The sequence below is a fragment of the Danio rerio genome, chromosome 21 (genome assembly GCF_049306965.1).
Source record: "Danio rerio strain Tuebingen ecotype United States chromosome 21, GRCz12tu, whole genome shotgun sequence".
NCBI classification, from domain to species: domain Eukaryota; kingdom Metazoa; phylum Chordata; class Actinopteri; order Cypriniformes; family Danionidae; genus Danio; species Danio rerio.
The window spans coordinates 33543828-33555920 of record NC_133196.1 but is presented as its reverse complement, the minus strand read 5'-3'; the positions used below and the strand labels follow the sequence as shown (position 1 = coordinate 33555920).

Sequence of the window (12093 nt, the reverse complement as noted above, 5' to 3'; positions counted from 1 at the left end):
TCAAACACCTGGCTCTCTTAAAGGGCCAGCATTTTCTGAAAACTCTTTCTAACACCTTTGTGTTTAGAATAAGACAGACAGCCTGTGGGAGTGTGTGGTGATGCCTAAATCATTATTTTCTGCCTTTAAAATGCATGTCTCTATAAATAGCAACATTAACCATCAGAGAAGATGGGACAGTAATGGTTGAACAGTAATTTGCTATTTATTGTCAGTTACTTTCTGTAATGAGTAAAGTAAACTACTGGAATTTATTCTTTGCACTACACAATTTCATACAAAGTCTACTCCTTTTACAGTAAAATAATATGTGTTAATAAATAATAAATGTTTCGTTTTATTACAGCAAAACACTGGCTATTTTACAGTTATTTACTGCACAATCTACAGAGTAACAGTGCAGTTATACTAATTAAGCACACCTGATCAAACTAAATCTAAAGGTAGTGTGTTGAAGCAGGGCTGGAACTAAATCTCTGGGCTGCGGCCCTTCAGGAGTTCGACATCCCATGTACATAGCATATTTTCAAAGGAATTGCCTACATTTATCACAATCATGCACATATCATTGAATAAAAACAATAAAAATATAAAAACTTCATCCAAAGCAAAAAAAATAAAAAAATAAATAATCTGATCCTCATGTTGTTCCAAACCTGTAGTAATAATAATAATAAAAAAACAAACAAATAACCTGATTAATACATTTATTTAGAAAGTCTTTATACTATACTGTTAATGCCATTTTTACCTACTTCATTTGAAGTTTTCCAAACAAATTCATTGAGTCTCTGCAAAAATGTATGTACGTGCTGTTTAAGATATTTTTTAAATAACAAATTTTTACTAGTTATTTAGCAAAATACTAATATTCAGCTCAAAGTGCAATTTAAAAGCTTAACTATAGGCTAAACTAGGCTAATTATATTAATTATAGAAAAGTAAACAAAGTTATAAAAATGATTGTGATAATTTGGTTGCTCTGTGTGAATATTTTTGCCTTTAAATGCATCTCGTCGATATCTTCACCTTTTAATTAGCTCTGTGAAATTGACATTGGTTGACTCCTGATACTCAATGTTAAAAACATAAAAGGAACCAAAGAAAACACAGAGATGGCTGCAGAGAAATTTAGCTTATCATCAATGCATTGTCTCCCATTCTCCTCAATACTGACCATACACTTAACGAAACTGAACAGAATATATATATATATATATATATATATATATATATATATATATATATATATATATATATATATATATATAGCAACATAAAGCATCAGAGTACATGGGGTAATAATGGTTGAGCAGTAATTTACCATTTATTATCACAGTAACTATCTGTAATGGGTACATAAAGTAAATTACTGTAATTTATTCTTTGCACTACAAAATTTCATACAAATCCTCCTCCTTTTTCAGTAAAATACTGTTTCCTTTTATTACAGCAAAACACTGGCTATTTTACAGTTATTTACTGCATAATCTACAGTAAGGGTTAACAGTGTAGTATGGTCCAGCGCAGCCTTTATAAGGTCACAGACCTCTCGCTGTGGCTGACACTGGATGCGCACCTTTTGAAAAATGTAACTACATGTCGCAATGACACTTATTGCAAGCTCTGTGATGGCTTGATAGCGGTGACAAGTGTGGGCCTAATGATTAAAGTTGTTGCACCTCCGCTGGCTCCCACCTCTCAATGAGCCAGTTTGAGCTACTTGTACATTAAGATAGCTTTTAGAAAAAACAAAACAGCTAGCATGTTTGCATGTTATTGCAGAGCACCACTATGGATGATGAAACCTGCAAAAAAACTATTAACAATGAACAAATATGCAAATAAATAAATGAATTAATTAAAAAATCCACAAATTTCTCCATAAATAAAATAATGAATAAAAATGCAAATAAATAAAGTAATAAATCCAAAGATTTCTCCATAGAAATAAATGAATTAATAAATAAATAAATAAATAAATAATAAAAAAATAACGCAAATTCCTGCATAAATAAATTATATAAATAGTGCGGGCAGATTTATAATTAAATAAATTACACAGATATTGAGGAAATAAGAAAATGCTAAACTGAAAGTAGATTTTTTCCCCCTTTCACACCGCACTATTAATTATTTGTATATTTATTTATGCAGGAATTTGTAAATTTATATATAAATTTATTTATTTCTTTGAGTATTTATTTATTTACTGTTTTATTTATGCAGCAATTTGTGTTTATTTAATCATTTATTTGTTTGCATAATTATTTATTTATTGTTTTATCTATGCAGGAATTTGTAGATTTACATATACATTTATTTATTTATTTGTGAAGTTGTTCACAAACTGAATTTGAGAGGAGCACGTGATATGATTGACTGCAGCTGGTCTCTCATCTAGTCATTAGTTAGCCAATCAGATTAATCCAAACTCACTATAAGTAGCCCTAGCAAAAAATTACTCCCTTATCTTCTTTTTCCGAAGAAACCCCCCATCCACCCCTTCTCCCCCTTTCTTCCTTTAACACCGGGAGCTCTCGAGAACCACCTGATCTCGTACTCCCCTTTACATGCGCAATCGACCAGGCGATTACGCACACAATTAGCATATTGTTTAGCTGTTACTAAATGAGTTCTGTATTATTTTACCATTTCCCCCAACTGTAAAGTGAAGTTTATTTATAAACTAATTTCAAGATGATCATGTGCTTATGATTGCTAGCGGCTGGATCCGCATTATCCAATTCTCAATGCACCAATCAGACGACTTCTAAGCTACTACAAATACCCTGGGTTACGTAACACCGCTATCTTCATTTTGAAGAATCCCCCATCCACCCCTACTCTTCCTTCTTCCTAGATGGGTGACACTGTGGCCCATTGTATGGCACTGTTGCCTCAGCAAGAATTTCCCTGGTTCCAGGCTTTACCAAACCAGCAGACGTTTCTGTGCGGAGTTTGCACTTTCTCCCCGTGCTCACGTGGGTTTCCTCTGGGTTCCCCGGTTTTCTCCCACCGTCCAAAAATATGCAACCTAAGTTAATTGACTAATCCAAATCGGCACCATAGACATGCTCCTAGTAAGTAGTTATCTCTTAAGAGCAATCACTATGTTCATTAGCTACTACAGCAGGGGAGCTCTCGAGATCTACCTGAGCTTAACCTCCCCTCTTGCCTTGCAAATGGGAGGGAGCCCCAGGCTCGAGGATCTTATGAGCTCAGGGCACTCTCCCGGGACAGCATGCCAAAGTAGCTTATAATTTGTCATCAGCTAAATGTGAACTCTTGAAATGAAATTTACGCCCTTGCCTGGGGTGTGCAACCATTTTACACACTGTATTAATCTTAAATTCCAGCGGTGTGGACTGCATTAGGATGTTTGCTAACAATGTTCTGCCCTGAATGCATTCCAAACTTTGTTTGTGGGGATCATTGGTGTGAACAAGCCCTGAGACAGATGTGATAGAGAACTTGTGTATATTCATACATCCTGCATGGAGCTTTTCACCACGTCTGGGACTTGTTTTAAGTAGATTACTACTTGTTTGCATTACTGTACTGCTTCTTTCTAAAAGCAGTCTGTGTGTGTTTTATTTCACAGTCTGAATTGTAGAGGCAGGAGGACAAACAGACCGAGCAGATCCTGATTTGGTGCATGACTCCTGCCCCCAAAAAATCCTTGGCGCATTTTCAGTTCTCTGCTTAGTCCCGTTGTGATTTTGTTCTTGTGAAGTCTACTCAGTTCACATCCCGATAATATATATGGAGGTTTAAAGGGTTAGTTCGCCGCAAAAATGTAATGTGTTATGATTTACTCACTACTGGGTTGTTCAAAATGAATTTGACGTTCTCTTGAACACAAAGCAAAATATTTTGAAGGATGAACTGGTAGCCATTAACTTCCATAGTATTTATTTATTTGTTTACTTATTTGTTTAATTGCTGATAATGCAAGTCAACAGCTACCAGGCAAGGTTATATATTTTGGAATTTTTCATATAGTTTTAGTTTTTATTTCATTTTGATATTTTTGTTTTCAAATCCAGTCAGTTTTAATTAGTTTTTTAGAGATAGATTTACTAGTTTTTATTAGTTTCTATATTTTGAAAAATGCTTAGTTGGGTTTTAGTTTAGTTTTTATTAGTTTTAATGTTATTTTTAGTTTTTTTCTAAATAAGGATATTTGTTAGGTGCAAGATTCAAAATCATCAGAATAAATATTGTATAATAAAAACCAAAGATAGACTTCATTTTCGACACAAGACCACTACCATCTACTCATTCTCAAATTCAAATACAACTTCCCACAAGATAGCACCCTAAAGTGAAATATGTGTGCAAGGCTGCTTCTGAGGTTAGATACACAGTAGTGATGGAAAGTTCAGAGGCTGTATGTATAAAACTTCTTAAAAAAATGCTCTTAAGAGTAGTCTTAAACTTTGACTTAAGGGTGAAAAAATTCTTAGTAAGAAGTAGGCCTTTTTTCGGAGTAGGAGAGATTAATAAAGAATCTAAAAGCCACTTTCAGTAAAGTTTGAGACTAATTTTTAAGTTCTGACTTAAGTGTTGTAAATTAAGAACTACACTGATTGAAACACAAAATGGCTGCTCTTGACCTCTGAATCAGCCTATCAGGAGTCAAGTCACAGCAGCACGACACCATTTACTGATGAATTGATGCAATAAAATTATTCAATAATTTAAAATAACATTAAGTAGTTTTGCAATATGTAAAAAAAACACAAATAAGTACATGCATTTTACACAACCTTGCACAAATTGATTGATTGCATGGACAAATGTGATGCTAAAGTCATTAAACTGATAAATCACATAATTGTAAATTGCACTCTTAGCTGTATATAAAAGAAAGACCAAAGTGTAAAACCCTTAAAAAAATGGATTCAAAAAGAAAACCTTTTCTATTGACATATGCCTCCCTATTTACAGCCGGAGCAATGCTGTAAATATGAGTGCCATCAATGACTCCAACAAGATAAGGGATGGCTCCAGGGAAGCCAGCAATCCCTATAAAAGCTGCTTGCTTTTGCTGTATAGTTTGGAGATCCTTGGAAGGTCAATGAACTGCCTGTGGATTGTGATGTGCCAAAGTCATCACTGGTGCACTGCTGCATCTTTCCAGTCGCCAAAAAACCCAGTGATTATTACCTTCATTTCTGCAGTTAAGGCTATGTTTCGTAGAGTGTGAGAAGTTATTGCATTTCTGACTATATTAGTTACAAAAAGAATACCTTCATGATCAAAAGTTTTAGCAACTGCCTGTAATCATATAATTGCAACACATTTTGTTCTTGAAAGGTGTGTGGTCTCCTCTCTGCTGCCATCTTATTACTCCTAACTAGGTTAATATACATCCCAAACACTCCTAGTTTCCTAGTAAGTCCTAACACTTAAGAACCTTTATAAATCACACTTAATCTTAAGTCTAGAAATAAAAGTAAAACGAAGTCATTCTTAGAATTTTGACACACTTAAGAGTAAAATTCTACACTGAGCAGCTTTATACATACGGCCCCAGAGATCTTTAATGAGAACCGTATCTTTCGTGACTTGACCTTCGCAAGTTTGGACTCAACATATCAAAACATAAAGTCAGCAATTTTAGTCTGTTAAAGGATCACCATGATCTGAAAAGCTTTCTATACGTTTGCAACCCAACTCAAGCATGAATCACTTCATACATTCATCCATTTTCTTTTCAGCTTAGTCCCTTTATTAATCTGGGGTCGCCGCAGCGGAATGAACCACCAACTTATCCAGCATATGTTTTATGCAGCAGATGCCCCTCCAGCTGTAACCCATCTCTGGGAAACATTCACTCACACTCATACACTACAGACAATTTAGCCTACCCAATTCATCTACTGTATACCATGTCTTTGGACTGGAAACCGAAGCACCCGAAGGAAACCCGCGTAAACAAATGCAAACTCCACACAGAAATGCCAATTGACCCATCCGAGGCTCCAATCAGCAACCTTCTTGCTGTGAGGTGACAGCCCTTCACTGTAAAAAATAATACTCCATCTACTCAATAAATTTGAAGTAACAGATTACAAGCAATATCAATAATTAGATTTAACATATATGGATTTAGTAACAATTAATCAAATTAGCTTATTTAAAATTAGTCATTTAAATTGAGTAACTACTAAAAGTTAATTTAAATTAAATTAGCAAATTTTAAACAAAAATGTTAATTTAATTGAACAGAAAAAAACGACAATGTTAATGAAAACTACTCAATGTTTTTATTTAGATTTAACATGAAATGTGTGGAGCCTGTTCATCAGCTCTAGAAAATAATACTTTATATCTACACAATAAAATTGAGGCAACAGATTACAAGCAATATTATTAATTCAAATCAACAAGTATGGATTTAGTAAAATTTAATTAAATTTAGCTCAAATTAGTGGAGCCTGTTCAAATTAGTGGAGCCTGTTTAGCAGTGTGGGCATACTACCCTCTAATATCTTCCAGTGTTCACTAGACAGTCACTTGTAAAAAACACAATTCTTTGTCACAGTTAAAATGCATATGTCAAACCCAGGTGAACACTAGCTCTGGGGATGTAGTCAAGAGCCATGTTTTCACTCTCGCACCTTAAGTTAGTGTGCCAATGCGAGCCAGGGCCAGTCAAGTTTCCACTGTCACTTTCTGGCCCTGATCAGATACCTTGGGCCAAAAGAGTCTAGCTGGGGCTTTGGGCAGAGTGAAAGCAGAGTTTGCCTGAGTCTGGTAAAGCTAAGGTCTATAAGAACTTTAACACCTTCGATGATGATGATGATGATGATGATGATGATGATGATGATGGCAGTGTCTTTAGGCAGTCACTTGTAGAAGGCCCCTGTTCAGGTCAACATTACTGGCATCACAAGCCGTTCAGTTCCTGTCGGTTCTTCATTGTCAAACTCTATTGAGAAACAGTAAGAAAAAAAATTGAATAAAAGAGAAAATATGTCAACAATCTGTTATGTTATGACATACAGTCAGAAACTGTAAACATGATAAACGTCAAAAACTCTACCTTTAGTTTCAGATCTCTGTCTTACTCCAAGAGCTCCTCAGCAGCTGTAAAAATCCACGCTGCACAGTGGCTTTTCTCAAATTCACCGCTCACCTTAAAAAACAGAATGACAGAAATGTTTACATGAGCTTTATTGATACATGATATGATATGTGACTTCAAGGTAGATAGTAAGGCCCATTTCTGTGATTTCACCGTATTCTCTCGTAGAATTAACTATATTTTGCTGTGAAGTTACAATTAATTGCAATATGGTTACTGTGATTTAACAGTATTTTGTAGCTGAAATACTTAACTGTAACATGTATGTCCTACCTAGACAGTCATTCAATCATAGTCGTTCTTTTTCTTGATACACACTTGCTGGTTGATGTTTCTCTAAATGATTCTAGTAAAAACAAATAACACACTTTTGATTTTAATAGGCTAAACTTTTTATTTTATTTTCATTTTTCTAATGTTTGTTATATATTCTATTATTTGAGGTTATTTTTCTCCCCATACTTAAAACGGTTGTTGGGGCATATCTCTTTTTTCCCCCCCAATGTTGACAGGTATAGTTTAATCACTTGCTTCTCTGACACACATAGCCTACTCTAACGAGCAGTAAGCAGATCTAGTTTCTAATTTAAATATCTTAATCCAATTCATATATTTAAAATACAAGTTAACGTCTACATTTCAAAGATATACAAATCAGTCATACATACAGTACATGCAACATATACATCAAAATTGATCAAAAATGTATATAACCTATATTTATGAGGTCCAAGACACATTTGCAGGTTTTGATGAATAGGCTACTTTATGATAATACTTTACATTTAAGTACAGCAAACGTTTTCTTTTACTTTGTAAGAACAGTGCCATTTTAATTAACTTTTAAAATCACATTTTAATTTAAACTTTGACGTTTTATTTATCTTCATTTTTTACCTTTAAGTGTGTTATTGTTCAAACTATTTATTATGTTTAAAGTGGCAGACTTACACCAGGAGCAGAGCAGCAGAGAATTAAGAGAGAGAATACCATCTTTACCACTCTTAATAAATACATATAAAGTAAATCGTACCTCAAAGCATTTACTGGGGCCCTGGCAATTTTTACTGGGGCACGTGCCCTGAATTCACCAAGATGGGATGGCCCATGTTGGACCCACCTGGGATGGCCCATGTGGAACCAATCTGGAATGGCCCATGTGGGACCAACCTGGGATTGCCACAGTGACTACAGTGTACCCATCCTCTGATAGTTTCTTCCAGCAGGATAGCAAGCCCATGTGGGCCCCACTCGGGCCATCCCAGGTGGGCCCCACACGAGCAAGGCCCTGGATGGCCTGCGTGGGGCCCACCCAGGCTGGCCCGCGTGGGGCAGACCTGGGATGGCCAGCTTGGGGCCCACCTGGGCTGCCCAGTATTATTGTTCATGATAATACTTCACATTTAATGACAGCAGTTTTGTTTTAACGTTTGAGAACAGTGCCATTTGTAATACATTTTTTAAATCACATTTTAATTTAAACGTTGACGTTTTATTTATCTTAATTTTGTACCTGTAAGTGTGATAATGTTCAAACTATTTATTTGGTTTGAAGTTGCTGACAATAATACATTTTCGAAATAATACGATTTTATCTGCCACGTTTGTGAACTGTGCAGAGCTGTAGCCGCTTATTTAGGCCTACTCTGTATTTCAATACCAGTCATTATGGTGGTACTTGGAGAGACAATTTTTTCTGAGGTGGTACTTAGTGAAAAAAGTTTGAGAACCACTGGTATAGACCATTTCAGTGTGGTGATGTCATTGGCCCATAAACTTTTCCTGCTTATCAAACTATTTCATAGTTTCATCTATAACCAAAGGCAATTCAATCATAACTTAATGTTAAAACAGCTATCATAACATTATTTATGAATATATGGCTCTTTTTGGATTCTCGGAAGCGATAAAAATTATAAATGTAAAACAGGAAATAGATTGGCACCATTGTTTTTTTTTAATCCCTCAATATGGGTTGGGATGGCCCGCATGGGTTGGCCAGTATTATTATTCATGATAATAATTTAACCGTTTCACTGAAAACATCCAGTTAAAAAGAATGATTCACGATCACTAATACAAAAATAAATATTATTATTTGCCACAAATATGTTTGATTAATACCTTTAAGTGTCTTCTTGGGTCATATTTAATATTGTCAACGTGGTGCTGTCATGTCCAACCATTGTTTTGTCGCGGGAGCAACAGCAAGGATGACTAGAGAGGAACTGGCTCGATCTGGCCAATGGCATCAGATTACAGACTCTTGAGGTGCCGTACTGTCAAATACTTGGCAGCGCAAAGTAAATAGTAGATTTTCTTCTAAAAGGCTTAAAGTATGTATTAAATACATTTACAAAGACGAAAAGGAAGGATGTCTTGCTATAATATTAGTTAATCCAGTTAGTTTTGCATGTACACAATAAAGTTTCAGTCAGTTCTAGTTTAAAAAAAAACAAACTTGTTTTTATTTCAGTTAACGAAAATGTTTTTTTTTTTATTCTAGTTTTTGTTTTTTTGCTTGTTTTCTTTAACTATAATAACCTTGCTACCAGGTTACATCATATGTTCTTTCATGTTCAGTAGGAAAAAGAAGCCCGATAGGGTGAATAAAAGATGAGCATGTTTTAATTTTGGGGTGAACTATCACTTTAAAAGAATATATTTAATCACAAGGTGTGTTCAGACTTTTGATTAACATGATAAAAGCACCCTTGACTCATCAGTAAAATATTAAATGCTGTCGAAAAACTTAGTTTTTTGTGAAACAGTTTTCTTTTTGTACGAAAAAACAACACTCCAAAGAGAAGTCTGCAGACATAAGCACTGCAAAGAAAACATTAATTTGCTCTTGCTATGTCGGTCACCATGGGTCAGCTGTGGAATGTGTGTCTTGAAAGAGTCATAATTCTCATATGACATCACTGTATTTGGAGTATGTGATAGACTACTGTTTAAGACAGAACCATCTATACCAGGGGTGTCCAAACTTTTTCGTATAAAAGGCCAAAAATCTAATATCGTCGAGAGCCGCAAGCTGAAGGTAAATACCAAACTATAAAACATTACAGGTGCCATGGCTCATTTTCTAATTTATTGGAAAACATTTTTTTAAATCCTATTAACTAAATTATAGCTAAAAATAAATTATAATAAATTATTTGGTCGTGCCCAAAACTTACAAGGCTTATTTTTGTGAACTCTCCCCTGATTTTGCAAAAGCTGTCCAATATGAAATGGTGATAGCCAAAAAAAATGATTCTTTGTCTATGGAAAAAGGCATCAAAAACACTTTTTAAATCCTGGCTTTCAGAATTTTCTAGCACTTTACATTTAGAGAAACTTAAATACAATCTAACTGATACCGTTGCTGGCTTCGGAGCCACCTGGAAACCCTTTTTTAACTATCTATCAAATGCCAAGGATAGCAGTGTAAAGCTATAACCCTATCATTGTCCGCAAGATCAATGCCCACATTGCCCTGTACCCACTGGCCTAGATATATATGTGTAACATTGTTAACCCATGTATTACACTGGAGGAACGGATGTTGTTGCTTTTTGTATTGCTCTGTGTTGCTTCGAGGTCAAAATAAAAATATAATATTAAATATATATATATATATATATATATATAACTATAATAAATTATACAACTATTTTTCATTCATTCATTCATTTTCTTGTCGGCTTAGTCCCTTTATTAATCTGGGGTCGCCACAGTGGAATGAACCGCCAACTTATCCAGCAAGTTTTTATGCAGTGGATGCTGTTCCAGCCGCAACCCATCTCTGGGAAAACAACTATTTCTATCCTATTAAATTTAAATGATAACTTATTACAATAAAAACACTCAATCACATTTATAACACAGTGGAATTCAATGCTAAATACACTAGTCACGCAGAATCTGCCTCTGCTTTGATTTGTCTTCTATCCATCCATGACTGTATGTACATTTAAACTAAACCTGATTCATTTACATTATTTAATTGAAACTTCTAATTTCAGTTAGCTTAATAATAAAACAATAACAATAGAACAATAAAACAAACAAAGGAAATGTTCCCTGGAGTAATAAGTTTGCAAAAGGTTTGAAAGGACAATATCTAAACCATCCCATCACTCTTCTCTTCTTGGATGGGATGGCCAAATCAAAGGTTACCATGGGCCAACTTTGGCCCGCGGGCCCCAGTTTGGGCATCACTGATCTTAAGTATACCATTCGTACAATACTGTTCAAAAGAAATTTAGTTTTTTGGACCCCCTTATATGATTGTAAAGTGCTTTTGGTGTACATCAATTCATATAAAGCGCTCTATGAATACATTGCTTGATTAATTTGTTTATTTGATCAACAGTGAATATTATATTTGATACAGAATCCTTACAAATCTATCAATACATACATTCTATAATGATAAACTATTTCTTGGGCATCTGTGTGGAGTTTGCATGTTCTTCCCTTGTTTGTGTGGGTTTCCTCCGGGTGCTCCGGTTTCCCCCACAAGTCCAAAGATATGCGGTACTGGTGAATCAGATAAGCTAAATTGTCCGTAGTGTATGTGTGTGGATGAGAGTGTATGGATGTTTCACAGTGATGGATTGCAGATGCAGGATAAGTTGGCTGTTCATTCCGCTGTGGCAACCCCAAATTAATAAAGGGACTAAGCTGAAAAGAAAATGAATAAATGAATGAATGAACACTTCTTAGGCAAATTGGTATATTAAAATGATTTCTGAAGGATCATACGACACTGAGCGCTAAAGTAATACTATTGACATTTCAGATTTAGATCAGAGGAATGAATTAATAAATAATTACTAAACTAATAAATCACATTTGACTAAATTAATACATAAATTAGATTTAAAAATTAATTAAAATAGGACAGAATTCAAATCGAAAGCTGTGGTTTTAATGTGGTTAGCAGTGTTTCACAATATTACTGTATTTTTAAATAATTAAATGCATCCTTGATGAGAAATGTGTGTTGA

General features: G+C 34.7%; 1 protein-coding gene across 5 annotated transcripts in view; it reads left to right on the top strand.

Moving 5' to 3' along the window:
* Positions 1–12093, top strand: part of stim1b (stromal interaction molecule 1b) — an 87136-nt gene that overhangs the window by 41268 nt on the left and 33775 nt on the right.